This window comes from Lemur catta, chromosome 4 (assembly GCF_020740605.2).
Source record: "Lemur catta isolate mLemCat1 chromosome 4, mLemCat1.pri, whole genome shotgun sequence".
Classification (NCBI taxonomy): Eukaryota; Metazoa; Chordata; class Mammalia; order Primates; family Lemuridae; genus Lemur; species Lemur catta.
The window spans coordinates 29042377-29066613 of record NC_059131.1 but is presented as its reverse complement, the minus strand read 5'-3'; the positions used below and the strand labels follow the sequence as shown (position 1 = coordinate 29066613).

General features: G+C 42.2%; 1 long non-coding RNA gene across 2 annotated transcripts in view; it reads right to left on the bottom strand.

Annotated features, from left to right (window-relative positions):
- Positions 1-3687: 3687 nt before the first annotated feature.
- Positions 3688-24237, bottom strand: part of LOC123636830 — a 77664-nt gene continuing 57114 nt past the window's right edge. Inside the window, exons 5-7 of one of the 2 annotated variants that reach the window (XR_006734669.1) lie at positions 14451-15193; positions 13027-13121; positions 3688-3710 (exon numbers count right to left, since the gene is read on the bottom strand). This is a non-coding gene — a long non-coding RNA (uncharacterized LOC123636830). Of the gene's footprint in view, positions 3711-11690; positions 11844-13026; positions 13122-14450; positions 15194-24237 lie in introns of those variants that run through there. The other variant, XR_006734668.1, reaches the window with a different exon arrangement.

Genomic DNA, 24237 nt, shown 5'->3' with positions numbered 1-24237 from the left:
GGAGGTGTTTGGGTCATGGGGGCAAATCTCTCATGAATGGATCCCATGAATGTGAGAAGTTATTCGGGAAGGGCTGCCCCCAGGAATAGATTAATGTCCTCCCACAGGGGTGAGTGAGTTCTCATTCTTGTGTGAATGGATTGGTTTCCTCAAGAGCAGGTTGTTAGAAAAGAGTCTGGCTTCCTCAGTTTCTCTCTCTTGCTTCCTTTCTTGCCATGTGATCTCTCTGCACACCCTACTCCCCTTCCACTTTCTGCCACGAGCAAAAGCAGCGTGAGGCCATCACCAGATGCACCTGCCCCATTTTGAACTTTTCAGCCACCAGAATCATGAGCCAAATAAACCTCTTATTTTTATAAATTACCCAGTCTTCAGTATTCTGTTATAGCAACACAAAACAAACTAAGACAGTGTACTTCCTTCTCTTTCTAATACCAATAATAATATCTGTATACTTCTTCACGGGGGAGGGAGGTATGCATGTGTGCTCTTATCTAAACCTTTCAGTGACACGGGAACCAGCTTTCAGGGAATTTTTTTAAAGTATCTCCTGTGAAGAATGTCTTTCTCAGACCTTCTCTCCTGTGTCAACCTTCAATCAAAGGTTGCCTGCCCCACAGCCTACAGAGTAACCTGCACTTTTACTTAACCCTGTCTTGTGACGTTGTGAGATGCGAATGAACAGGAATTGCTGAGATGCAACTGTTTGGAAAGCAGCCTTCACTTGAAGCAGAGGCCTCCATTGCTCAGCCTAAACAGCGATCATGGCCTGTATTTGTTAAAAACAAATCAAAACAAAACAAAAAATATCCCTAGAGATTCAACAAGGAATTTGTAGTAGGAACAAAGGGAGAGAGAAAGAGAAAAAGAGGTGGATTAAAGAGATTTAAAAGAGACTTTGAGTCATGCTGGTATGTGCTATGTACCCCCTGATATAATGCCATGAGAAGGAAACTATCTCTGTGGTACTCTTCCCCAAAACCCATAGCCCTTGTCTAATCACAAGAAAACATCAAACAAATCCAAATTAAGGGACTTTCTACAAAATATCTAACCAGTACTCTTCAAAACTGTCAAAGTCACAAAAAACAAGGCTGAATAAATGTCACAAATCAGGAAAGTCTATGGAATCATAGTGACGAAATGCATTGTGGTCTCCTGAATTGAATCCTGGGACAGAAAAAAAATGGCATTAGGGGAAAAACTGATGAACTCTGAATAAAGCCTGTAGGGTAGTTAATAGTAATGTTCCAGTGTTTATCTCTTAGTTTTGACTAACATGCCTTAATTACATAAGATGTTAACATAGAGGAAATTGGGAAAAGGGCACAGAGTAACTCTCTGTACTATGTCTACAATTTTCCTGGAAATCTACAATTATTCCAAAATAGTTTCTTTTAAAAAGAGGGAGAGGCAATAAACATATCAACCAATCATTCTGTAGAACTTTACTTGAATCAAGATCAAATAATTTAAAAAATTCATTTATGAGACAACTAGAAATCTAAACATTGTGTATTGGATTATATTAAGGAATTAATTACTGATTGCTTTTAGGTGTGTTCATGGTATTGTGGTTATATTTTCAAAAAGAGGTCTTTATTTTTAAGAAATACAAACTAAAATATTTATAGATGAAATGATATATATAATGTCTTGAATTTGCTTCAGGACTAAGCCAGGAGGCAGAAGTTGGTGGGGTTATAGGTTAACAAGGCACGAGTAAATAATTATCAAAAATGAGTGATGGGGACATGGGAGGTCACTATTTTATTTTGCCTTCACTCGTGTATGCATATGTTTGAAATTTTCCAGAATTAAAAAAATTAATTTAAAAAATCCAAAGAAGAAAAGCCACACTTTCCCAACATTTTGATCACATAGCATTATCTTTGCTGCTGTATTTGCCACTCAGCAATCCCCCAGTTATTTTCATTTAGTCTCCTGTTATTACCAAACCCACAGATTAGCTCTGGAGTCAAAGTACCCTCTAGATCCATCCACTCGCATGAGCCTCTGGAACTTGTCACAGGTATTAGAACATCATCATCCAGCTCCAAAACCAACCCTAGGAACCTGAAGAGTTTTCCACCAACTCTGCAGGCTGCAGAGGTCCCTAGGCCCAGCAGTGAGGGTGTTTGTCAGGAATCTAATGGCAGCCTTATCCTTCAGCCAAATGTAGGAGCAGAAAGGTCCCTCCTCTCTCTGTCTCTCTCTCTCTCTCTCTCTCTCAGCAACGGTTTAGATGCTTTAGTTCGTTTCGACCTGAAAGCAAATTGAATCTGAATGCAGGAAAAGAAGTGAGACAAGTCAAGGCTTAATTTTAATGCAGACCTTTTTTTTCCCCCAATGCAGAAGTCTTATTAAAGAAACAGCAGGATGCTGACAGGAAACTGTTTGTAAGTAGAAATAACACTTATTGTAACAAGTCAGAACAGCAGGCAGATAGGTTTGTTTGTTTGTTAATTATATCTGGTTTTATTTTCTAATGAGTGTCTTAAGAAAGGGGGGAATCATTCTGACAGCTGTTTGAAACCAACTTTTAAATCCGCTTAGATGACAGGGAGCAGTTGCTTCCCGGAAGCAACAGGAGGTCTCCTCCGGCCCCCTTTTTTTTGGTCAATCAGATCTGTGAGTTTAACGATTTATAATCCTGTGAATGAGGGTTTAAATTCCTGCTTTAATTGATGCCTGTGTCAACAGATACAGAAAGTTTTTTCCAAACCGGTAGGGAAGATACCGATGGAGACAAACAATTTATAAAATGTAATCTACAGCTCTTTTCTAAATATGATATTCCCAGAACAACATAAACTTGTCTTTACAGGAAAGTGTTAACTTTATCCAGATTAACTAATTGCCTACACAGCCATGAATCAGAAAAAATATACAACTTTTAAAATGAGGACTCAAATGATAAAGGAAAAACAAATCTGTTTGGGGAGCAAGGTTCAGAGTGAATTAACTAGAAATAGTATTTTTAAATTGTCCTAGGGGTAAATTAAGCCTCCTATTTTTTTCCCAGAAATGAGTAATTACTAAAAGAGGTAGCATAGTTCAAATCTTGGCAATTTTGTCCAGAATTAAGTTTTCACATTATATGTTCACACTCTATGCTAAAAAAAAAAAAAAAGAGGCACTTTAGAGTGTACCTATAAATACCTGCAAAACCAATTGAGGATTCCTCAGAGATCAGATGTATGCAGACAGAATGGTCTGAATTATTTAGAACAGAGCAAAAATATATGTGAGAGATGAAATAAAATCATTAAGAGAAAAAGCAGTTTGTTGGCTAACTAACCCCAGAGAGACTGCCCTCCCTCCTTTTCCCTTGGCAGGTCACTTCCCCTAGATCATCTTCAAAACTCTGCTTTGAACCGTGCCTCCTGCAGGAAGCCCTCCTTGGTTAACTGACATGATCCTTTCATTCTGCTCCTCATTGCCACAGCAATGAGGTGTTTGAGTTTCGCATTTGGTCCTTAGTAGCTTGTTTTATATCTTTATTGAAATGTTCCTGTGCCTTTGTTTGTGTCTTTATTTCGTCTACCCTCTATAGTGAAATTCTGTAAGGGTTCTACTATGTCTTCCGTTGCTGAGTATGTCCCCAAAGTGCTTACTGTCAGCAGAGAGAACTCTCAGGAGCGTTGCCTGTTGACTGTGTAGAGCCCACATCGCACCGATGGCTTGGGAGGCTTGGGTTTGAGTCCATTCTGAAAGTTTGGGAGAGGCCAGGGAAGGAGATACTGTGTAAATGACTTTAATAAGTTTCTGTTCAAACCTCTCTGAGCCTGTTTATTCACCTATCATCTTTCCATTTTTCCACTCTTTTTGATTGAAAACTGGCTATTCACATTTTCATTAGATCAAGGGTTTCTTTAGGCCTGTTTGAATTTTACTAATAAGCTCAAAAACCAGCCTGCTAGCTAGATGCAAGGCTGGGTCCGCACAGACGTCAAGCTCAGGGCAGCAGTATTTCCTTCTCAAAGGGACAGTCTCTGACACATTCAGAAGTTAATGCAGTGTCTGCAGCTTTGGGGAGTCTGGCACAATAAAGAGGTCTGAATTCCTCCAGCCTCTGGGGAGAAAGAAGGAAATAGAATTCTTTATCAAATTCTCAAGTCCATGGAATTCTGGCACACAACAGACATGCTTAATTCAAGATGGGGGTGAATTAAGGTAGGGCAGGAGATTGGGGACTGATTTCCTAGGATTAAAGTAATGGAATTTTTCATTTAAGCAATTCTCAAAATGGAATTTCTTACCCTCTCTTTATTAGTATCCAGCATGTTCTGGAGCCGGTCCTGAGGCTGTTTTAGCAGAGACATTTAGGCTTGCCCTGAGGAATTAGTGTATGTTGGGATTTGGGAAGAGAGGAGAAACTCAGTGTGAAAAAACATATCCTTTTTGCTACTGAGAACCAAGGCAAGGAATCTAATCTGCAAAATGTCCCTAATTAGCCTTCTTTCCACCACCAGTATCTCACAGATCCTCTCCCCAGAGTCTTCAAGAAAAGCAATGGAAGAGGTCATGTGACAATGAGGAGAAGCTGTATGCAAACAAGCTGAGGCATGAGGTTAGGGGAGGAATCAGGTTGAGGGTCAGAACAACTAAATAAATGTACTAAGGAAAGAAAGTCCAGTCCACACACCCAGTGAGGTACCCCAGCTGCCTTGCCGTGATGAGGCCACGTGGTGGGAAAAGTCTGAGAACCAGAAGGCAAGAGGAAAGAGAAGTAGGCCAGGTGACCAGTGACCAGATTTCCAACCACTTCTCCAGAACTCATCAGCTATGGGATGGAGGAAACTTCCTATGCCTTCCTGGCCCTGGGTTCCCTCATCTGTAAAGTAAGCAGGGCCAAATTCATGGATGTGCAAACAGGCACAGAAGGGCCACGGTCAGAAGGGTCCATACTTGGTTTACTATCTGCTTTCACCATCTTGAAATTCTTAACAAAAAGGGCACATCATGTTTTAATTGTGCACTGAGCCCCTCAAATTATGTAGCTCTGGGGTATTATGTGGAGTGGAGTATTACATGCTTCTGGTTATATTAATGGATTCATTTATTTTATTTTTAAAGCTGTCTATAAAATTATCCTATGACGAGAGAATAAAAACTTTTAGAAAGAGAACAAGCATTAAAGTAAACATCCTTTATTGACAAATGGTGTGGTATTAGTGTTGATCAGTTGGCTACTTCAACTAATTGATAAGGTTAGCTTAACTCCTCTTTATAGATTAATTGTCATAGCAATAAGATAATGAGTTGCATACTAAACACTAACACGTATACTGAGGGTATTTTAATCTTCTGGTTCTTTCAGTGCCAGGAGATATTCTTTCTGAGCTACAGTATAATTCTCATTGAACAATACAACATAAATAAAATGTATGGCTTTAGTTTCTGGTTATCTTAATTATGTCAAGATCATAATAATATACATAATGAAAAGCAAACATTTATTAAAGACTAAATATGAGTAGAGATCTTTGCTAGACTCTGAGATTTCAGGGTTAGGGTTAGGATTAAGGTTAGGGGTTGGACTTAGGGTTAAGGCCCAACACCTGTCCTGGAAACATATTAAACAGAAATTTAGGCAGACTATTCATGTATGTAAGTAAAATATACACACATACACACACACACACACAAATAGCAAAAGAAGGCTATCTTGGTTAAGGTCCGATGAGCCTCAGAGTTGAAGAATGTTGCAGGAGTTCATAGGAGAGAGGGGACTCTCAGGACCCACAAAGCCAGTCTGCTTTGGTATGAATGTTTGTGTCCTCCCCAAATTTATACGTTGAAACCCAATCACCAATGTGATTGTATTAGAAGGTGGGTCTTTTGGGGAGTGATTATATCATGAGGGCAGAACCCTTATGAATCGGAGTCATGCTGTTATGAAAGCAGCTCCAGAGAGCTGCCTTGTCCCTTCCACCATGTGAGGATACAGCAAAAAGGCACCATTTGTGAACCAAAAGGTGGGTCCTCACCAGACACCAAATCTGCTGGTGGCTTGGTCTTGGACTTCCCAGCCTCCAGAACTATCAGAAACAAATTTCTGTTGTTTATAAGCCACCCAGTCTATAGTATTTTGTTATAGCAGCCCAAACAGTCCAAGACACAGTCCAAGCTGCCACAGTCCCCTTAGTGGAGATGGGGTGAGCCTATCATGTCACCTGCAGTTGGTTCCTGATCAAGTTTGGGAGTCACCATTGAGTCAGCGAATGTGTAGTGAGCACCTGTTTCACGGGACGCTCTGGCTAGTCCAGTGGGATACAGAGGGAACAAGGTGAGGTCCTGGCCTTCACACAGCTCTAATCCAAGGAAGTGGAGAGCACACAATGTATAACTGAAGCCTCACCAGTGAGCCAGTAGCCCTGCCCCCGACAGCTGAGTGACAGGAAGTCTCTAGGAGAAGATGAGCAAATAGAATTCTCTTTGAGTTATTGATGAGACCGTTAAAAAATTCAAAATGTATCAATCAGGGAAATCAAAAGAAGCAGCCTTCCATCAGCAGAAATGCATCAGAGAAATGCGAGGTGAGAATGTGGCTTAGGGTGGTGGCTCTAGTTTTTACTCATTAGCTGGCTGCCCAGCAGTCCCAAGATCTTCCCACTGCTATTTGCTCAGGGTGACATTCACAAAAGATAATGTTAGGCTGCTTTTTTGAAAAGTAAAGAAATATATAGTATAATGTTGCCTTGCTTTAAACAACCCTGATCTTTAAAATCCAAGCAAACAGATAAATCACTGAAGAATTCTGGACTTCATAAAATACCTCACCACAAGATGGCCTTAAAAGTAAACTCCCATAGTAGTACATTTTAGGTGGAATTTGACCCACAGAAAAATGATTTATATGCAATATTGAAGCAGCACATCTACTAAACATAGTCAGGTATCCTTGTGGTTGATCCAAAGCCATAAATAAAATAAGCAGTCATCCTTCACTGACATTATTCAATTGAGAAATCTGGAAGAGCAATCTAAACAACAATCTTCCTGTCAGCGGCTATATTATTAGACTGCAGCTTTCCAGTTTCCTGCATGCTGACGGGAAGCTGATCTCCTGAAGAAGAGAGAATAAGACAATATATACCCACAGGATCACTTTTTCAGCCCCATTAAATGTTAGCGAGGGCCAGTATGTCTGCATATAGCTACTTCAACTGCAGTGAAAAGTCTGAAGTAACAGATTGGCGTGATTTCCAGGGAAGTTCTAGAATGAAGTATTTAGATGATGATTTGTGAACGCTTGGAAATTAAGAGGTGATCATTCAGAGTCAGCGTAGGTTCTCTAAGAAAAAGATCATGGCAAATGACATCTTTTTTTTTTCTTTATTAGAGTTACTATACCAGTAAAGTTGAGCAACTCCATAGAAAAAAATGTACCCAAATTTTAGCGATGTATTAAGTCAGGAAATCATAGATATTGTGGGGAAAAAATGTGGGTTCAATGAAAATGCAGTTATACAGATTTGCATATTCTTGAACAGCCATACTAAATGGTCGATGAATAGGAATATGTGAAATGGCAATAGCGTATCACAGAGCTCTGTCCTACTCTGCATTTTCTCAATGCCTGGGATAAAGATTTAGAAAGCCCTGTAACCAAGATCACATAGTATACACAGCTGGAAGACTAACATATTAGATAGCAGCATCTGGATTCAAAAAGTTTTCAGTAAGACCAAGGAAAGAATCAAAACAAACAAAACATCGTTTATAAGGGATAAGTATAAAATTTCACATTTAGAATTTTATGTAAAGACAAAATCTGGCCTGATAGAAGGTCATTGACAGAGAATTGGGTGTTTTGCTTGGCCACAGGTTTTACGTGGGCCCTTAATGAAATACCTATGTTAAAAACAACAACAACAAGCTAATAGATTCTTGGCAGTTAATATTTATTTTCTCCTTGTTTATCAAGGATTCTTATTTTATTTATACTCTTCTGAATTTTCCAAATTTTCTACAGTGAACATATGTTATTTTTATAAACAGAAAAGAACTATTTTTAGTATTTGAAAATATTTGAATGACTATCTTACGGAAGTTGGAGCAGGCTATTCTGTATAGCTTTAGAGGCCGGTATGACAGTGACCTGAGGCATGAGTGGGAAGTGAACAAGTATAGATATTCTTTCTAGGAGTCTCTGTAAAGGGGAGAAGAGAATGTGATGGCTTGAGGGGAAGGTAGGATTGGGATAGAGTTGTCTCCACACGCTCCACCCCACTCCCAGGGGGAGTCTGGTGTATGCTTAAATCTGGCAAGGAGAGTCCGGTTGAGACGGAGAAATGAACATGAAAGCATAATGACAGCGTGCACAGCACGGATAAGGTACTGAAAAGGGTGGATGGCCAGAGAGACTGGCCCTTGGCCAGGCACATGAGGCAGGTAGATAACTGCCTGGTCACGAAGTGGTCACAAACAGTGAGAACTCTGTTGACGTTATGAAAATACTGGTGGACAGTGAAGCAACTGGGGTCAAAGTCTTCATGTTGCTCCCTGGGTGTAGGGTTCCAAGCGAAATATTTGTGAGAACTTGGTAAGAAATCCTTGCTCAGGTATCTCAGAGATAAGGTTCTTGCCCAAAATAGAAATGGCTGCAGCCCCTATGGGTCTGAGTTCTCAAGAGTCTCTCCTGAGTTGAAATCCAGACCAATCATTTTCTGAAGAAATGATATGAGCTGTGTTTCCTCATCCGGCCCCAAAATTATTTTCCCAGCACCATACCATTTTGCAAATGAGGAAACTGAGCTGCATCCCTGGCTATGTTTCATTTCAACCAGAATGCAAAAACCTAGAGTTCGTATGGATCCAGGTTTCCAGTGTCCTCAAAGTGTAGAATACCTGCATAGCATGAAGCCATTGTCTGAGACATAGTGCCTTCAGACGCCATCCCAAGCCCTTATGAAGTCATAGCAGCACCAAGCAGATGCTCTACTTTGTTTTGAGCATCTGCTTGGTGCCAGGCTCTGTGTAGGTAGGTCACTTTTGCAGATATTATCTCATTTAATCCTCATAACACTCTACAGTGGCTGGAAGTGAGCCTCTAGCCAGGATGAGAAAAGTCTACTTTGCTACTTTGCTGAAAGCTCCAAGCTAGTTAGTTATTAACCTCCTCTGTGGCTTTTGTGTATGGCCCCAGGCTACCCTGGTCTGTTGGGCCTCTGATGAGGCAGGTGCTTGCGTGCATGGCAGGAAATTTCCCTGAGCATTTCCATACTTCCCCAGCCAACCCAACAGCTGGACAAGGCTTGTATTTTTATCTTCTCAACTTTCCTTTTTTTTCATGTTGTGTTCCAAATATTTGGGGTCATTGCTCCCAAAATGCCAAAATATGCAAATATCACCTGCTAATTTAAAAATAGGGGGTGGGGAGGATTCACTGAGTACTTATCAGGGACCTTATACGTTATTATTTTTTAAGCCAACAACACCAACTCCCAATCCCCATCCTCCAAAATCTTCCCGTCTCTCCATGGACAGGGCCAGAGCAAGCCACTGGGCAAGGATTCAGGAGGAAGTGAATTTTCTAAGAAAGAGGAGGTAAATTATCCCCCTCTCCATTTCTCAATTGTATATTCCGTCTGTCCTAACCACCAGGGACCCTTAGAATCAACAGTTTCCTGGTCACCCTACCCTAATTGCAACACCTCCTATGAGAACATCTCGTTATTCAGCTTTTATGTTCTGAATTCCTATACATTTTTTGGGGTATGATATTTTTCCCAGCTTTAGAATCAGGTGACATAAAAAGCATAAGTAAGATGCTGAAAATAGACCATCAAACTCATGAAAGTAGTCCCTAAACAATTTGCTCTTAAGAAACAGCAGCTCCAACCCCAAAGGATCTACTCCTTCACAGGGCAAATAAACACGGTATGTTGTAACCCCAGAGTGCCCGAGTATTGCCGAAGTGGGTCAGAGATTCAGAAGGCTACTCCTCTCCCATCACAGAGGAATGCCTGTTTCCTTCCCTCTCCAACCTTCGTGATCTTCCCCTCCCTCTCCCCTCCCCACCACACCTCTTCCATGTAAAAGTGAGCGAGGTTTTCCTCCCACAGGTTTGCACCAGCCATCCCCGACTGACTTCAGTGACGAGTCAGTCATCAAAAACCTATTGAATACCAGCTACACGTGAGCCTGGATAAAACCCCACTTCATTATAGTCACCTGCCTAGCTCATTAAGAATGAGGAACACAGCACTCTGAAAACACATACCGTAGAAATGCTGAATAATAATGATAACTAATAATAATCCTTCAGCCTGAGTAGAAAGCAGATTTTACCAGGGTGGATAAAATTACCTGCGGAGCACAATGTGTCTACTGAAGAAAGTGAGTCAGCACCCACACGTGTGCTGTTTGTAAAAGTGACATTCTTTATTCAGCTTTTAAGTCACACCTGGTATTCAAAGCTTATTTGAGCTTTTTCCTCCTTAATATACACACAGCATTGTCTTATTCACTGGAATAATTTTAAGTTATGGGCTCTTTTCCCAACGAGATCAAGTAGGGGGAAAAAAGTTGACGTGAACGTATTGTGTGTTCAATTCATTCGCTCATTCCTTCAGTGAGGCATGTGCCCTGCACGCCATACCTGAGGCATTACGTAGGCACTGAGCCACCAGGGCGAGTAAGACAGAGACATGAGCTGCTCACAGTTTAGTAGGCACCACACCAATTACAGTCATCAAGTGTCACAGGTACCATGATAGAAATCTGAATCATCACTATAGTAAGGGCCCAAAAAGCCAGAAGTGGGTTCTAGCTGTGGAAACTCATACTTCACAGAAGAGATAAGAAAGGGTGACTTGGCCTAAAATGTATGACATTTCAGATTCACGTCCGAGCATGGCTTTTCTCTATATGTTCTGCCATTAAGTGACTGATCTTTCTAGGTACAAAAGAATGGCTTGTTTCTGGCAGTAATGATAGACAAGCTTAGGAGCTACGGTATTGGCTCAGCCAATATGTGTGACATGTTTTTAACTGAGGTTTGTGGTTTGTATTTTCTTCTGTAGAACAGTCCACAATGACTGTCAAACATATCTAGTTCTCAGCTAGCTAATCTACAAATAAAATAAAGCAATGGTTCAACCCAGTTTGCAAAAATTTCCTAGCCCAGTGCCTACTAAATTTGTACCTCCTAGAGCTGTGACTTCACTATTTAAAATATATCTGGGGAAATTTGAATAGAGTCTGTAGTTCAGTTAATAGCATTATACCAACGTTGTTTCTTAGTTTTGAAAATTGTACTACAGTTATATAGATATTAAAATTGGGAAACTTAAGTAAGGCAATACATGGGATCTCTGTACTAATTTTATGAATTTTCTATACATTTAGAATTAAAGTAAAAAGTAAATAAATATATGTCTATGGATATAGATAGACACATATATAAAATATATATTTACATTTTTGAGATTTATGCTACTCAAAGTATGTTCCACAAACTCTTTATTACCAATCATTGACAAGCTAAATATGGAAACTGAAAGCAAGCATTTAGAAACTTTTATAACAATCTGACATTTCCACAATATTGAAGCATGTGATTCTTTTCCTAGAAATTCATTTTTATCACATTTTTTAAAAGCATCAGTCTGTATTAGTCAGGATTCTCCAGAGAAACAGAGCCAACAGGATGTGTGTGTGTGTATATATATAGACAGAGACTTATTTTAAGGAATTGGCTCATGTAATTGTGGAGCCAAAATCCAAAATCCAATGGGGTAGGCCAAGAAGATGGAGATTCAGGAAGGAGACGCAGAGTCCAAAGGCAGCCTGCGGCAGAATTCCTTCTCGTTCAAGGTAGGTCAGTCTCTGTTCTGTTAAGAACTTCAACTGATTCAATAAGGCCATCCACATTATAGAAGTAATCTGCTTTTCTTAAACTCTACTGCCTTATTAATAAATATGCATCTCATCCAAAAAACACCTTCACAGAAACATCCAGAATAATATTTGACCAATTTCTGGGCACCATGGTCCAGATAAGTTGACATATATAAACTAACCATCACATAGTCCATGACAGACTGGAAATTTAAAAAGAAAAAAAAAAAAAGCCCTTCACTGGAGATAGTTTGAGAAGCATTGTATAAGATAACATTTAATAGTGTACCAAGAGTCACATTAATAAAAAAATTCAGACTAAAAGAACGCTCATTTTATGTGGGAACAGGAAAAAATACTAGAAGCAGTGTTCTGGCTGATAGGGGAAGAGGACCTCACCACTTTTTTCACTTTTTTTACTCCTTTTATTCTGACCAATGAGCTTGAGCCATTAAAATCCACCTTTGCCCATTAGATACAATTTATATTGCTCTAATCCAGAGTTTCCAAATGTTCTCAATTCATAGCATCTCAATGTCTCTGTAATTCTTTCATAGAGCCCCTAGGCCGAAAGAAATACCTAACAGAAATTTCATTTATTCAGTATTTAAGTCCCAACAACTTAGCTGTTTGAAAAAAATAATACACATATGTTACAAGAAAAAAATTCTTTCTTAAATAATCAGTTAGTTTTGAAAGGATGTATATGCCAATTGGGCACCAAACATCTTCTCAGATTTTGGAACCCATATGGACAAAGCACCTTCACCTCTTATTCCATACTGAGTTTTACTTGGTACTTACATTTTATAAACAACAACTGCTGAAAACTCAGCTTCTCAAAGATAAAACATCTTTGAAAGGAATGTAGCACAATCTAACATTGAAACTGTGAAATACCTTGAGCTAGTAGTTCACTTGTTGTCTAACAGATATCAAGTACCACTGCGTTTCCCTGATACGTAAAATATGCCAGAGCACCCCTGTGACCCTGTCATTGTGTCCTGGGCGCCTAGCACACACAGTTTGGGAATTATGACTCTATTCTTTTTCCATCTTTGATTCTGTTTTCTCATTTGCAAAATATAGCCATCTACTGTAAGTATCTAGCAACCACCTATGTTAAACCTAAGGTTAAGCAGAATATAACATTTACGGTCACATTATAACTCTCACCTTTCACTCAAGAAGTTGTGTCTTCTCTTCTCATCCTCTGTGATGAATGCAATAGACTAGATGGCCCCCAGTGGGCAGGCATCCCAAACATGTGCCTAAGAGAGTACAGCAAAATCTTTTGCTCTGTGACTTAGATCAAGACTAAAAGCAGTACAAAAATAGCTATAATTGGGTACCTTTTCTACTAATTGTTAACCATGCTCAATCACATCTTAATCTAATTCTGGTTTTTCTGACCAATTTATATGTATTTCACTCACTCAAATTCTTGTCATTATAGTCAAAAATCCCTTGGATCATAAAAGTGGCTCTGACAGCAGTTCTTTGGAGCCTACCATAGCTTGAAATCAAAAGCCTTCGTTTTTTTCATCTGTGTCAATACTTTCTCTTCAGCATTACTGTTGTCATCGTCATCATAATATGAATCGTTTATCTTATTTAGCTGGTGTCAACAGTTGGGGAGGTGATTTCCCTCTATCCTGTTTCTAGCTTTGTCCTGACTCATTTCTACAGGCAGAGGAAAGGGGAGAGCGGGGCAGGGGAGAGAGAGAGAGATCTCTTATAGCACCTGCAAGATTGTCTCTTCCTAACAACAAAAAAGACAGTCTCTCTCTCTCTCTCTCTCAAGCTTCTTTTATCTACTATTTACCAGCAGCTACATACAGCTGATACAACCTCTCTCTGACATTACGCTACTCTCTTATAATGGAGACGATATTCCCTTTCCAGAGATACATCCAAGTGATCAGAACATATTCGTAAAAACCTCTTTCATAATAAGCAGAACACAACTTTAGACAGTCGCACAGAGCGGCTTCACACTCTGCACACCAGGGTGCAGGAGAGCAGGGCTCTCCCCTCCGTCCCATTTTCACCAGCCTGACGTCGAACCTCCCTCTTCTTTCTTGCTGGGGCTTTTCTACAAATCAGATGTGAACAAATATATTGGATGCTTTACACTGGAATCTGTTTAACATTTTGAAAGAGTTAGGAACATGGTTTATTCAACTATAGCTCCTTTCCAGTTACCTGAGGGAGGGGGGTTAGCTGGATACCTGCGTGGAGCAGGTGTCCCAGAAGCCACCTGTCCGTGTGTAGAGCCCCAGCTGGCACACAGCCTTCAGTGGGAAGGCTGAGGGACGGTGCTCAGTAAAAACTCAAAGCCTAGGAAAAGTGCAGGCCCCCAGGCCAGAACACAGCCGTGGAGTGGTTCCTTCTGCGGGTAGGGTGGGAATTTTTTCTTGTCCTGTTCCTGGGGATAAAAGTAAAGTCTAAACTTCTTTGCAACAGTGACTAATTCCCCATCAGAGGGCCTCCTACTATTGCAGAGCTAATTTCATGAGTGATAAATGCAGGGTCTGGCAAAGTGAGAGCTGACAGAGGAAGAAACAGAGAAAAAGCAAAATCAAGTTTCTAAATGTTACCCGCATGGCAAAACAGGAGGAATTTTCAGAAGCAACGAGGGATCTCAGCCTGCCCTCAGATCTCCCTCAGACGTGTTTTCTTCCTTTTCCTTCCTGACTCATCGGGTTTCTTTAGGAAAGCCTGGTGAGAAGGGATTATGAGGCAGGCAAGGGAGCCAGCCTTTTCTGGCAACACGCAGCATTTTGATTTCAGATTCTGCAAATCTTCAAGCGCAGCCCCGGTGTGCTAGTGTTCTAGGCTGGAGTCCAGCAGCAGTTCAGCTGCAGATGAAGCAGATCAGATGGTTGGTGCTGTCAGCCAGAGACCCAAGGACTTTCCTGGGGCTATACCTTTCTGGAAGTTTGAAGACGTTGGGACAGGTTTGCCTTCTGAAATGCGCAAATGTCACCAGCCGGGAGTGGCAGATGCCAAGAGGCCTCTGAAAACAGATCGCCATCTGGCAATGGGTTAGGCTTCCTGGGACACGGATTAGAGTAGTTGGAAACAAAGTGGCGGAAGCAGCAGCTCAGCTTTTCACATATTGTTATGGTCTCTGGGTCATTTCCTGCCTTTGGAATTTATTTCCTTTCCAGGTTCAGCAAAACCGATGAATGACAAGAAAGAGGTTGGGGCCTGTCTTTGCATCAGGCCCAGGGGAAAGGCGGCTCTGCCGCTGAGCACTCCGGCTCTGCAGCCATTGCTTTCTCCCTGCGTTCTCCTCTCCTGTGCGCTCACACTGAGCCCAGCGGGGTGGTGGGGAAGCCTGAGGAACAGAACAGAAAATTAGGGAAGGGAGCCATCTCCAGTTGAGTCAGATGAATTCTCTTGTTCCTAGAAAACAGAAAGGGAAAGAATAGGTTGGAAGGGTGAAAATGATGTTTTAGAGAGAGAAGCTCTTTCCCACCAGCACCCCATTCAGGGATGCAGCCCCCCTTGATGGTAGGAGGCCAAAAGCAGCCCACAGGGTCTCACCCCCACCTTCTGGAGCCTGCCAGTCTGCTAGCGGGCCAGCTAGGTACACAGAGCAATGGTGTCTGCTACACAGCAATGATGTGCTTTGTTTTATTTTACTAGTATTTATTTCACATTTTGTTCCAACAAGGATTTAAGGTAGCAATCACTGCTTTTCTGGCAGCATTTTAATGCTCATCTTGGGCACTCTGAAGCTAACATGAATCCTTATTACAAATCTTTCTGCAGCTCTAGCATGCTCTAAACACCCACTGCGGGTTCTGCAGTGCAGAGACCTCCAGAGGCCAAGCAGACCCTCTTGCCCCAGGGGCCATAGGAGCCAGTCGAAACTCAGTGCTGGTCCTGCTGTCCTTGCCATTTCTCTAAAAAGGTTTTTCTCTCTAGATAGTGATCCACCATCAGAAATCAGTGCTTTCTGAAAAGCCAGCTCCTACAGCCCTTGCCAGGAGGAATCTTGTGGAGCAAGTTCACGTGTCCAGAGTCCTCCTCTCTCTTCTAGACTGAGAGGTCGGAGTTCACAGCTTCAGAGGAAGGGGTAGTTGTTGCTCCAACCCTCAGTCTAAGCACAGCTAACCTAGCAGCAAGTGCTATAGCCAACACAAACAAGTTGCAACTAGTAATCAACTTTTATCCTAATGCCACCTGGTCCCCGGAAACAAGAACTAAAGCTTCCCCTCTGGCAGTTTAAACAGTCCTTTGCTCAAGGCTGCAGACGCCACCACTGCTGAGGGCTGGCAGTGACCGGGCTGCTGCCTTAAGTCATCACTGTGGCGAAGGCGTCAATCAAACTGACCTTTCCAAATCACACCATCTCATCGAGTGTTCACAGAAATGGTCTCCTGTGACCTTCACAGCAATTGCTCCCAACAACATTAGGAAATTCTAGAGGAAGTAAGTAAGTAGCTAGGGCAGAGCTGGCTCTATAAATAGCAGGGTCAGAAACACCTGTAGTGGATGAAAGCAACAAGAAGTCTGCCCCGATTTTCCCCCACAAAAGAGCACTCTGGCAGATTAAGGCATTGTATTTGCATGTGAAAGTATAAGCCGGGTATAAGAAATTAGTAAATCATTATTTTAAAGTTTAAGAGAGTCTGACTGCATAAGTCTGGCAGGGGGCCAGGAATCTGCATTTTTACCAAGCCCAGTTGTTGCTGCTGGTACAGGTGGTCTATGGCTCATACTGTGGAAAACTGTGCTGTAAGGAATTGTGAGTCATTGTCACATTAGCATGGATGAACAGGTAATACAGCTGAGCGCTGCACCAGGATTCCAGGCCAGGCTTTGGCACTCTGTGTGACCTTGGGCAAGACAATTTAATTCCTTGAAACTGAAAGCCTCAGGACTAGATGAAGACCTCCAAAAATCTAGCTGGGAACTTGGCTTCTAAATTATGGCCCCAAAGCCTACAAAGTAGGAGGGCTGGTCCCAAGTGTCAGAGGGCCCAGGATCCCAGGCATGCCCTGCACACTCACTGCATTCTTCAGTCCAGAAAACCCCACAGGCCAAGGTGCACCCGATTGCCCCAGGCCCACAGTCCTGGAACTCCAAGGTGTTGGAATGCAAGAACAACAGCAATAGGAAGACCTTTCATCGCCCTCAGCCATTTCCAAGGAGGAGAAAGGGAAAGGAAGAAGACTAGATTTAGTGCTTTCTATGCCTTATTTTTAAAATCATGATTAACCCTAGTATCACTAGTCCCATTCTGAAGATGAAGGAATTGAGGATTAAAGAGGTTGAATAACTTCCCCAGGTTCTTAAGGTCACATGGCTATTAAATGCCTGAGCTGAAATATGAATTCATGTCTGCCAAGATCCAAGTTCCATGCTCTTTACATAAAACAATTCATAACTAAAATTTGTGCCATGGCCATTTGAAGGCCTGGATGTTTTGAGACCCTCCAAATGCCCTCATCTCCCCCTGACCTCCACCCACACCTGCTGCCCTCTCTGCTTCAGACTCTCCCTTCCTCCTTGGTCTTTACCCCGACCTCCCACTAATCCCTTGTCTGCACTCATTTCTTGTCCCCACAACCCCTCGACTCCCAGGGGTAAAACAGCATGCTGCCCCTTCTTCTGGGCCCAGGTGGACTTTTCTGGCCCACAGCTACTCCAGTCACTGATTTCAAGTTCAAGTCAGCGGAGTTCTGGAGAACTCTGGTTATACCCAGGGGTTTCCATGAATTAAGAATCCAAATGCTTAAGAGGCACTTACAGATTTGAACACAGACACGCACACACAGGTCTCCTCTCAACTCAGGTCAGAGATATAGGAAACCTGGGTTAGCCAATGCTCTTCCGTTAGGAGACGCCCCATCAAACCTCAGCCTCCTAATAACAGTGATTATCCTGGGATGCTGGGCACCCCCTAGTGGGAGAAATGGGAAGAGAAGACTGACTGGATGCTGCTCTCAATGTTCTCAATAACCCATCCACCCCCAACTTCCTGCCCCTCAGCGGCCTTCGCCTTGCAGCCCTCCTCACTGTTCTTGGAATGATTCATTCTTCCCACAATGATCGGGCCTTTTGCCCCATAAAGCCTTCCCTGTCTTTACAGACATAATGAACTAAAATTAAGCAGAAGGCAACTTAGGCAGAACAGCAGGAAAAACTTCCTATGGCGGGAGGTCTTGAAAGGCTGAAACAGCCTTATAAGGCAAACTAAGTAAGACCTCACTGCACTAGGCAAAACAATAGAGCATATCTTGGAAAGCTATTTTTGGAAGTGAGGAGGATGAGGGAACAGCTACTTCCTTGATTTAATATGTTAATGGCCATACTCTCAGCCTGATTTCAAGGACTGATTTCATATTAATTAATGCCCAGTGCTACATATTAGCTTTTCTAAAGCCAAGGGAACACCCCACATTTATCCATTTTTAATAAACAGAGGAAGCCCTGGCCAGCAGAGGGAAAGCCCACCCATGAACTAGGCACTACCCACCACTGTGGGACATTCTGGACATTGGTGTACTGTCACCTACTCTTTCAAAGGCCAGTGCCACAGCGCCCCATAGGATGAGTCCTACCATGTTGTAAGAAAGCATTTTCTGAGTATCTACAATAATCTAGGCTCAGGGATCTTGAGCATTTTTAAGATTTGCCCACATCTAGTTTAGTCCCTTGTCCAAACAAGGGCCTTAATTAAAAAAAAAAAAAAGAAAAAAAAAGGAGAACTAACATATTTGACTGCATGCACTAAGAATCCTTCTGGGCATATGCACAGTCCTTGTTTTAGTCAAATATCGGAGAACTTATCAGCCAATCTCATCCTGTGGCCCAACACCTGTCCCTAGGGGACATGACGATTACATAGCACCCTACCTCCAGGTACAACTTTGGTTGCTATGACCTTACTTGTTCCTAGATTTGAGTCATTAGCTCATTAGTGTCCATTCAACCTGGCCTTCTCTGACAAATGCCCTAAAACCTTGCACATAATGCTACCAATTCCTGTGCAGGATTTTCTCTGCTGTGGCTCCTGCTTCATCTTGAGCCTCGTGGCTTGGACAGTCTAATCTCACAACGTCTCACAATGTTGACCCCTTTCATCTTTTCTTTCAGAGCCATTTGATGATGTCCATCTTTCTGACAACCAAGAATTTTGGAAGAATCTCTCGCCCCAGGCTCTCTCACTTTTGTGCCCAGATCGGCAGCCTTCCAAACTCACCAGAGGCCTCACAGAATGAAACTTTCTATGGAGGGCTAGAGGACAAATTGAACCCAAGTTCACTGGACATCTGAGAGAAAGAAGAAAGGTCAAGGATGCTCCAGTTTGGTCAGCCCTTCAGGCCTGACAGCAGAAGCTGGAATTCCTTCTTGTATAACTTGGGCTTTAATGAAAGGCATTTTTTAGTCCAGAGACCTTTGGCCTTCACTCTGAATGGGACACTCAGTGGATGGAGCAAGGCCTTCAGTTGGCAGGAAGGACAGGCTGACCTCTGGCCTCACTGCCTTCCCCAACCTGGGAAGACACAAAAGCTACGGTGAGTTAGGTGAGCCTCCTAGAGTGCTTTTGTAAGATATAGAATGTTCTAAATCATGTAATCTGGCCCTGCCTTTATAAGCAAATGTAGTGATGTCCGTATGTGCTCAGAGGAGAAAACCTAGAGAGAAAATGAGAATTAAAAGGAATAAACCTAACTAGTGGCTGCTTTGGGTGGCTGGAAGAGAAGTAATCCTCAGAGAAGAGGTTCCAGTTCTGAGAGTTAGAGATAAGAGAACCTCCATTAATTGTGCCTCTGTTTCAGAAGAAATAAAAACCAAATCATAAATCTAGAGATGAAGGTCCATTCATCTGGGGAGAGGACTAAACAAGCTGTTATATTTCAAACAGATACTAGGACTGCAAAAACGAATACTGGTAACTTGCTAGTAGAAGCATTCCTGTCCTACAAGTCACATGGATCAGATTAGACACCAAAGAGAGGTTACAGAAATTCTTTTTCATGCAGGCTAAGAAGCATTAATTTGGGCTGTCTGTAGTGAGCTGGATTCCTAGCACTGGATGCTTTTCAAGGAAAAGCAAAAGATGAGCAACCAGAGCAGTCTGGGGAAATTCAGGTGTGTGCTCTGTTGGTAAGAATGAGAATAGGGTGGTTCAGCTGGCCCGAGCTGCTCCAAATGAAATCAATAGTGTGCAGCTTGGGAGGTGACCAAAGGGGATGGGGCCACGGAATCAGGCCCCTGGAGAACCAACATGACCCTCAAGGCAGTGCTTGGAGCAGGGGGACAGGTATAAGCTGCCTGCCAATGCCTATGGCAAAGTAAATATATATTAGCTGCTAATATCCCCAAGGGATGGAAGTTACGTGCCAGCTGGAGATCTCTCAGGAAAGACAGGTATGTAGCTCTTGGATGATGTCCAAGGAAACCAGGCAAGGGCCTGAACTGTGGCCAGCAAAGCAGGGTGTGTAGCACCTGAGGAAGCTGGGTGGGGGTCATTAGCTCTACACTCTGGCAGGGGTGAAGGGGTGTGGTGTGTCCATGAAGGGTGGGTGTGAGCATTCCGGAACCTGGATTATGTTTATGGAAGAAGCTTCAAACTCTTGCTGTTCTAAAACCTTTTCTCCAGTTCAGTGTCTGATTCTTTTAAAGCCACAATACAAGGAAGCTCTCGGTAAGGTTGAAGCCAAGAGGGAGCCATAGATTGGATGAGATGGCCCTATCTGCAACATGTAGCCAAGGAAGCAAGGCAAGCACCCAAGGAGTCCTGTCTGACCTGAAGAGGTGGCTGGCTGTGTTTCTGAATCATAGCAATGAAGTTAAAGGAAGCAATCCAGGCCTCACAAACTGGATCTCCCATCCCTCACTTCTGGGAGGGCCTAAAACCACTCTGCAGTGTGCTTTCCACCCCTTTGGCTTCCTTCTTGCCCTTTCTTCCACTTACTACCAGTGGTGTGCTGGGGCCGGCTCGTACCACCTCCCAACTCCATGTTCAGTACCATCATGGGGGCAGCCATGGTGGGAGTATTCACACCATGGAAACTAGCAATGCAACAAACCAGAGCTTTATATTTTTTTTTCTGGAGAGCCAATTGTTCAACCTACCGGTGCACCATGCCCATAACTGAGAGTTTTATGTGGGAGAGTGGGGCAGTGAGCTGAGAGGAACAATGTAAGAAGTCTGGGGAGAGGGGTGGAGAGGCCCAGAGTATTGGGAGGGATGTGGCAGATTGCCAAGGTTGGTTCTGCCATGCACGTCCACCCCCAGCTCAAGCCTTGAATTTGGTATTTAACAGTCATTCAGTGAGAACCTGCTCTGTGTCTATAAGGATGTGGAGGCAGTTTCCTGTTGATTTGGAGAGTTGGTTACCATCCTACTCAAACATTTTTTGAGGTTTATGGTGCGGAGTATAATGACCTAGGGACACTCCATGCATATTCTTTGTACTGGGTTATTATACCCTGTACCATAGGATACATATTATCCATCTTTCTTATTATGGATTTAAAGCATTTTCTTATGTATTCATTCTCGCTTTTCCTCATCCAACTCCCCATCTAACAGTGTGTGTTCCTTTTCCCCTAAATGTGCTTCCCATTGACTTTTGGATTCACCATCTTTTTTGAAAATCTTTCCAAGCCAGATAATTATTACACCCTCTAGAGTAGAGTTCTTTGACTTTAGGGTATCCAAAATCACCTGGGGAATCTTGTTCGGATGCAGGTTTGCATTCAGTTTTACCTTCCACAATCATCTCTCCCTTGTACCTCTTCAACTTTAAAAAGTCCCACTGACATCTCTGGAAGGGACAGTGCCTTAAAGCATATTGGACCAAGAGTAGAAGTCTGAAGAAAGCAACCAAATCCAGATGCCAGGTGAGGTTAGATTCCCTTTCAAGAATTTGAACTAGAATGCTGTCTTAACCAGAGTTCCCTGCCCTCCACCAAAGCAGAGCCCAAGATAGGGATTTGCATGCAGGAGTTTATTTGAGAATTCCAGAGATCAGGAGCACAGGATATGGGGAGTGAAAGATGGAAGGAAGAAAAGCCAATACAAGGATGTGTTATTGAACTGGGCTCAGCAAAGGGCAACAGATGCTCAGTCCTGTGGGACCTGCTAATGAACCTTCTGACATGCATCTCAGCACTGCCTCAAGTATTTATCCAGCCTCTCCTTTATGAACAGTACTGATTAAATGCTCTATAATCCTTTATTTGCCAGTTTTCAAATAGTGACTTGGTTACCTAACATCCTCCAAGAGTCACCGATACATTTTATTTTAGTATGATTATGAACTCATTAGTTTATATTTAATGTGTTTCAATCCATTGCAGTTATTATTCTAATTAGTGCTCCAATGATCCCATATTTGGCCAATGGAAGTTTATTTGTGTTGGCTCCTGAATGTTTTCAGTACAACCCCAATAGTCTTTGATAGCATCCTTCCTTTCGGGTATAATAAGACATTCTAGAGCGGATCTATCCAATAGAACTTTTGGTGATGATGGGAATGTTCTGCATCTATGCTACATGATACTGTAGCCACTAACCACATGTGGCTATGAAATACTTGAAATGTGGCTAATGCAACTGAGGAACTGAATATTAAATTCAATTTTGATAAATTTTAAATAGCCATATGTGGCTAGTTGCCGCCATATTAGACAGCACAGTTCTAGAGTAACTGCCTGTATAACAAATAAGGAAATTTAGGTACAGAGAGGGTTAATTTTTCTGCAATAGAATTCAATCCTTATCATCAGAATAGTGCAGGGACTGACTGCATCTAAATAACCTGGGAAATCTTTGTAAAATATTGATTTCTGAGCCTCTCCTCCAGATATTCTGATTCATTACATCTGAGGTGGTGCTCAAGAATCTGTTGTTTTATTGTGGTTATTTTAATGCTACCATGTGATTCTGGTGAGCAGCTTTGGGAACCACTATATTAGATTGCTGGAATGTCATATTTATGTTACAGCTATGGTTCATTAAAACTCATTCCAATGGACCAACTGTACATATCTTTAACTCCATGTGGCCAGTTTCAATCCTTCTCAGAGGACCACAGCACCCTGCTAGTTAAACAATTAAGAGCGACGGGTGCTTGTAGAGGCTTGCCTCCCTCTGGCTTCATACGGGCCTTCTGGTGTTTGTTCATCCACAACTAAAAATGGCACAAAGCCAGGCCAAGAGTGAACAGCCTTCATCCACAGACCAGCCATCATGACCAGTTGTACTTCCCAGGTATGTAAGAGCCGTGAAAGGCCTGAGATTTAACCCCACTTGCACAATAACAAGTTAGCCTGCCACAGATTTATGGAGTCTGGCAGAAGACATGAGATTCCTGGGCCAAAGACAAAGGACTTTATTACACTCAGCACAGCAAGCAACATAAGATTCAGGTTCACATCAGTTCTCTTTGCCCCCCAAGTCCTAAGGAGGTAACATAGAATATCCCAGGTAGATACTGTACACACAGTGGATTCTATCATAGCTGAAGAACCCCAATCTTTTACAATGGGCTGCAAGCAAACTTGTCCAACTTCACCCCAAAAGGAAGCATTGTCTTTCTTATACTCTACAGAAAACAAACCATCTTTCTGTTCTATATTCCAAGGCTGTTTTATATGCAAACATCCTTGAAAAAATAGTCCCAGACAAAAGGCTTGAAGACATGCAGAGATATGAGAGATCCATGGAGAACTGTCTCCCCACAACGTACACCCCAGGCTACTATTCCTGGCCCATCTATAGCATCATAAACCCCTAGAACCTGAACAGAGATTACAGTATCTGTGTAGAGATCCTTCTATTGCCTCCCAGCTATGATAACTTTGGACTTGGCTCTGTCCTCTGGGGGAGGTACTAACGCATCACTGTTAGAAGTGCTGTCTCTAAAGTCAAACTATCTAGGTTCACATCTCAGCTATCACACTTATTAACTGTGTGTCTTTGGGAAATTTACATAACCTCTCCAAGCCTCAATTTCCTCATCTACAAAATGGGAATATAATATTAATAATATCTACCTCAAGGTTAGTATAAAGATTTCATGAGATAAAACATATAAAGTATTTAACCCAAGTTATGTAGCAAGTCCTCAGTAAACATTAGCCATTGCTATTACCACTCATTATTATTGTTTTCTCATGACTTTTCCTATTATAGTGGACCTATTTGCTCACATAAGAGTCCTAACACCCACTGACTTCTTTAGTTTTAATTAAAATTACCAATCCTAGTGTACACCCTTCCATTGCAACCTGAGAGCCAGCTTAACACCAGTTGGGTTTGCTCTATTCCAGCAGTGGGCAAACTACAGCCCACAAGCCAAATCCACTCTGTCACCTCTTTTTATAAATAAAGTTTTCAGAACACAGTCACATCTA